The following is a 6000-nucleotide window of genomic DNA, read 5'->3' on the forward strand; positions in this document are numbered from 1 at the left end:
TGAACGTGAGTTCATCCAAGCCTGCCTCTGTTCAGATTAATGTGGCTGGAGAAAATCATACAATCAATGTGGAAGGACTCACTTTAAACCTATGACCATTAATCTCAAATGGATCCCAAATGATACCTTGCAGTCATATCACATTTCCTGAGCTTTCTCAGTCTGACAGTTTCATACCTTTTTCTCTTCTCATACAGTCAAAACTTTCTCCCACATCTTCAATCTCAACTAATTAAATTGATAGTTCTTTTTTTTTTTAAAGATTTTATTTATTCATGAGAGACAGAGAGAGAGAGAGGCAGAGGGAGAAGCAGGCTCCCAAGGAGCAGGGAGCCCGATGCGGGACTCGATCCCAGGACCCCGGGATCATGACCTGAGCCGAAGGCAGACGCTTAACCATCTGAGCCACCCAGGCGCCCTAAATTGATAGTTCTGATTTACTAAGAACACAGAGGCAATCAAATGAGAACTTCCAAAAGCTTTCACTATCTCAGTGAGCCAGAGACTTGTTCATTTAACCATATAGTGTGACTTCCCTCCTTTTATTGTGGAGAAATTTTCAGAATTCTTGTTCAGGTCATTCTCTCTGCCTGTCCACTAGATACCATCCCTACTGGCTCCAGCAATTCTTTATCACCAGCCTCAACAATTTTCCCTCTTCTAAATCATTCTCATTTGCATAGAAAATGCTATACTTTCTCCAGTCTTTAAAAGAAACTGTTATGCCCATATCATCTTCCAAGATACCTCCCCATTTCCAAGCCCCCTCATTTTTAACAAAGCTCCTCAAAAGAGTTGAGACCTCAAGAGTTGAGAGCTCCCATTTCTCACCTCTCATTTCCTTTTAGCCTGTTCAGTCAGACTTATCTTTACATTTCAGCAGAGCAACCATTGTCAAGGTCACTGTGATCCCTATGTTGCTAATTTCAGTTATTAAATCCTATTTCTCATCTTACTTCACTTAACAGATGATTGCCTCTTCCACTGTGAAGCAGTTTTTCACTTGCTTTCCAAGACAATATTGTCCTGGTTTTATTGCTGCCTCATGTCCCACAAGGTGTTGGCATTTTTTGCTTATTCCTCCTCTTCTTACATCCTCCAAATGTTGGAGTATACTTGGTGTGAAATAATAAGAAATACATATATTGGTCTCTGCCCCTGTTCCTGGAACAGAGCTCCTAAACCTTGTAAATTCCTAAGTGATAAGAACACTAGGAACATCTCTTGTAATATTTGCCTTTGACCCCGTCCCTGACACAGGGCTCCCAAAACCCTTGTGATTTCCTAAGTGATGAGAGCATCCTGGGCATAATTTTTTCTAATGTGGTAACTCTGGGTGGCTGCTGGATGGCTCCTGGATGGGGGCTGGTCACCAGAAAGACCAAGCCATGATTACAAGCTTGGAATTTTCAGCCTCATGCCCCCCAGTCCTCCAGAGAGGGCAGAGGGACTGAAAACAGAGTTAATAATTGATCATGCCTCCATGGGGAAGCCTCCATAAAATCCCAATAGTAGGAGGCTTGGGGAGCTTCCAGGTGGGTGAACACATCCACACAGGGAAGGTGATGTACCCCAACTCTGCAGGGACAGAAAGCTCCTTTGCCTGCGACTCTTCCAGAAGTGTCAGAAGTGAAGTGTCCTTGTGTGAGGGTAAAGAAAGACTCATTGGAAAGAAACACAATAGGAAAAACCTGAGGTTTTTTACTTTCCACCAGGACTCAGTCTTGGGATATCTTATCTTCTCAATCTACAGCTGTATCTTCGGTGATCTCATCAAGCCTTGTGGCTTATATTATCCATGTGCTAGTGATTCTCAAATTATTTTTCTCAGCCTACACACATTTCCTAAATTTGGAATTAAAAATAAAGTGGCCTACACATGATCTCTTTGTATATCTAATAAGAACCTCAGAAGGTAACTTAAACCAAACTGCTCTGTCTCTAAACTGCCTCCTCCTATATTCTTCCCTATCTCATTCTTTTCCCCTTAACTAATCTGTCAACAAATCCTGATGACTCATATTTTCAAAATCAACCCCAGATCACCTTTTTCATCCCACCACATCTATTCCTACCACCCTCATCTGAGCTACCATTTCATGGCTCACCGATAGCTTCCTAACTGCTGCTTCTGCTTTTCCTCCAAACTGTATTCCACCAACTGCAATCAGAGGGAAACTGGAGAGACTCAGGTCAAATCAGATCTCTCCTCTGCTCCATGCCCTCTCATAACTTCTTGTCTCATTATGAGTACACCCCAAAATGACCTCTAAATTCCTATGCCATTAACCCAGTGGTGAGTAACATTTAATATTGTGTGTGGCTGCCTGATAGAAAGCACAGGAAGGTCTTTCAGATAATTGCTATGAAAGTTTATTAAATACTGTTGGCATCTGAGCGTGGATTTTGGATGTTTTATAAAATTTTCCTTCCCATTATATCTAATGACCAATTTTCCACCCAACTGAGCTCAGGTTCCAATCATACAGATTTCTAATTATGATTTACAGCATAAAGCAGGTGCGTTTCCTAGCTAATAAGTGAAGCTGCTGATTTTATTGTGAAGCACAAAGCAATAGCGTTTGTTATGCAAAGATGTATGGATGCCTGCCCTTCAGAAAAACCTATACTCTGAAATTTAGACTACTTATACCAGCAGAATATTTTTTATGAAGAGAACAAAAATTGAACCTATTAAAATAGTTTATAAATAACGTCTGGGTTTATGAAATGCATCCTAAGTCCCAGTGCAGTTTCTCTTTTATATCATTTTATGCAGTTTGCTTAGCTTCAGAAATACAGGTAAATATATTGTAACAACATAAAATACCTGCTTAAGAGATTATAGAATATTGGGCTTACAAGTAGTTTGGTAGATGTATGCACAGATAAGTAGGCTAGAGGGAGAGAAAGGGAAATATATACATAGGCAAATTGTGCTTGATGACCTTTTCATGGCAGATGGTTTTCCTTTCGTAAAATTTGCTATAGTAAAATTTCTTACAGTGAATTGAAATCTAGATCACTCCTAGTGATACCCAACACCCCCTTTACTTCTCAGTGTCAGCTGATACTGTTCCTTATTTTCCTAAGAATATAGTGGCAAATCAAATTGGTCCTTCCGTTACATCCACCATCCTAATTTTATTTGTATTCATGGGCTTTGCCTTTCCTCCCTTTCTATGAAAACAATGAACAACTCTCTTTGCTCTTTTGGTGAGGCCCTCACTAATTCACTGAATCCCACACCTTCTCAATGACATAGAGCCCTCCAGGAGTTCTCCCCTTTGTCTTCTGTATAATGAATTAGTTCCTCTTTGTTGCATGATTTCTATCAACATACACATGTTATAATTGCTCGCCATGTCAAAGGGCATGCCTCCCTTTACCCTTTATCCCTGCCAGCTACCATCCCATTTCTCTGGTCACTCTTCATAGGAGAGCAACTTGAAAGGTCGTCTATACAAACTGGCTCACTTGTACCATTATTTTTTAACCCTGGCTTATCCAGTTTTATTTCTCTTCAGTCTACTGAGACTGTTCTTTTTAAGTTCAACAATGACCTAACACTGTCAGATCTAATCTTCTATACTCAGTTCTCATCCTGCTCAACCCGTGAGCTCCATTTGACAAAGTTAATCTGTCACTGCTTCTGAAACCCTTAGCATCTAGTAGGAGTCAATTTTCCCTTGATTCTTCTCTTATCTCTCTAATAAGCCCTCTTCATTCTCCTTCCCATGTTTTTCTCCCAGTTCCTGTCCTCCTGATTTCTAAGGTCCAGGGCTCATTCTTCTGTCCTCAGTTTTTTTTAATCCATCCCCATTCCTGATAAAGTCCACACACAGATACCAGTGAATTCTAAATTGATAGCCCCAGCCTTGACCTCTCTGTAAATCCAGACTCGTATAGGCACCTGCTACCTCAATATTCCTCCCATGGATTTCTACAGGGTTTTTCAAACTTCCTTAGGTTCTCTGCTCAAGTGACACTTTATCAGATAGGTCTTCCTAGGCCACCTTGTATTAAGTAATACCCACATTTTTTTTTTCTAACTCATTGTTTTATACAACAATGCCATAAGCATAAACATTTTGTTTTTTCTTTGACTTAAACCTGCCCTGCCCTCACCAACACACTCTGGGGTATATGCTCCAGTAAAGCAGGGGATTTGTTTTCATCCTTATTTTATCCCTAGTGCTTATTATAGTGAATAGCACATGGTAAGTACTTAATAAATATTTGCTGAATGGATAAAATAATAGTAAAGAGTAGAATAAAATCAGTATACAGACTTTCAGTAGTGGCATTAGCAAAAATGGCAGAAAAGGGAGTTCATTCTTCCACAGAAACATGGAAAAAACAAGCAAAAATTCTAAAAATCAGCTTTGCCAGAACTCCGGAATAACAAAGATTTAGAGCAACCAAGGAAATGCTGAAGACAAAGCCAACTCAAACAGGATGGAAGAGCTTTGTGGTGTTTTAATGTAACCCTGCCACATCCTCCCTTCCTGGCATGGTAGCTGTCTTAAAGATGGCAGTTCATGCTCATGGTGTGATTATCTGGTTCTAGGGGGAAACAGAGGGCACTTTGTTACCAGGGAATTTCATCTGTCTGTTTTGACCTGTCTGGAGGTTCCCCAAAGGATGGATGCACTGTGCTCACCTTTGCTTCACCTAACTGGGAACATCCTTAGAGCAGAGAAGCTGCTAAGCAGTGGGTGTTCCTTGGAAACATTGAAAAGGAATTGAACACTCTGTTGCCTCCTACGACAAAAAATTAAAGTTTAGTTAAAAAGTAGACATGCTGAAGGCCTAAAAGGAAAAGCTGGAGAGAGAATTACTATGCGTAATAAGGGTTGCTGGAGTGGGGGGTGGGGTGGGAGGGATGGGGTGACTGGGTGATAGACACTGGGGAGGGTATGTGCTCTGGTAAGCGCTGTGAATTGTGCAAGACTGTTGAATCTCAGATCTGTACCTCTGAAACAAATAATGCAATATATGTTAAGAAAAAAAAAAGAAGAAGAAGAAGAAGGTAGCAGGAGGGGAAGAATGAAGCGGGGGAAATCGGAGGGGTAGACGAACCATGAGAGATGATGGACTCTGAAAAACAAACTGAGGGTTCTAGAGGGGAGGGGGGTGGGAGGATGGGTTAGCCTGGTGGTGGGTATTGAGGAGGGCACATTCTGCATGGAGCACTGGGTGTTATGCACAACCAATGAATCATGGAACACTACATCTAAAACTAATGATGTAATGTATGGGGATTAACATAAGAATTAAAAAAAAAAAAGAAACCTCCCATGTATAATGGGGGAATCTAGAAAGACATGTTGATGCCCAGGTCAGGTTTCATGCTCAGAAAAATTAAGATGATCATAAGCTTTCACCTAAGGCTGATCTTCATGCTTCGGACAAAAAGGAAGTGAAGCCAAAGGGTTGTAAATGTCCTGGCTAAGTGTTAAAGAACTACCCCAATGTAGTCAATCTGCAAAGACTGGGAGAATATTTGGGGTGTCGTCCAGGCATTTAGGAAACTCACTGTAAAACCACTGGCTGACAGAACACTAAAAGAACACATGGTACAGAGGTCACACATATAAAGAATAAAATCTTTAAAACATACTTTTGAAGAGTCACTGCTCAAGCAACCACAACCCATATTAAGCAACAACAAATCCCGAGGAGGGGGAAGAATCTGATTGTTAGAGTGCATCTCTGTAATACTAAAAACAGTTTTGTCAGAGGTCATGCAAAGAAACAAGACATTTTGGTCCATTCATAGGAAAAAATAAATAAACAGAAATGGTCCCTGAAAAGCACAGACAATGGACTTACTAGACAAAGACTTTGAATCAGCTCTTAAACATACTTGAAGTAAAAAAACAAAAAACAAAACAAAAAACCCACGGAAAAGAAATAAACTAGAAGAATTATATTATGAAAAAGTGGATCTTCATTCACTTCTATGATGCTCACTGTGACTCTGGTTTTCTGGAGATA

This window comes from Neomonachus schauinslandi, chromosome X, assembly GCF_002201575.2.
Source record: "Neomonachus schauinslandi chromosome X, ASM220157v2, whole genome shotgun sequence".
Classification (NCBI taxonomy): Eukaryota; Metazoa; Chordata; class Mammalia; order Carnivora; family Phocidae; genus Neomonachus; species Neomonachus schauinslandi.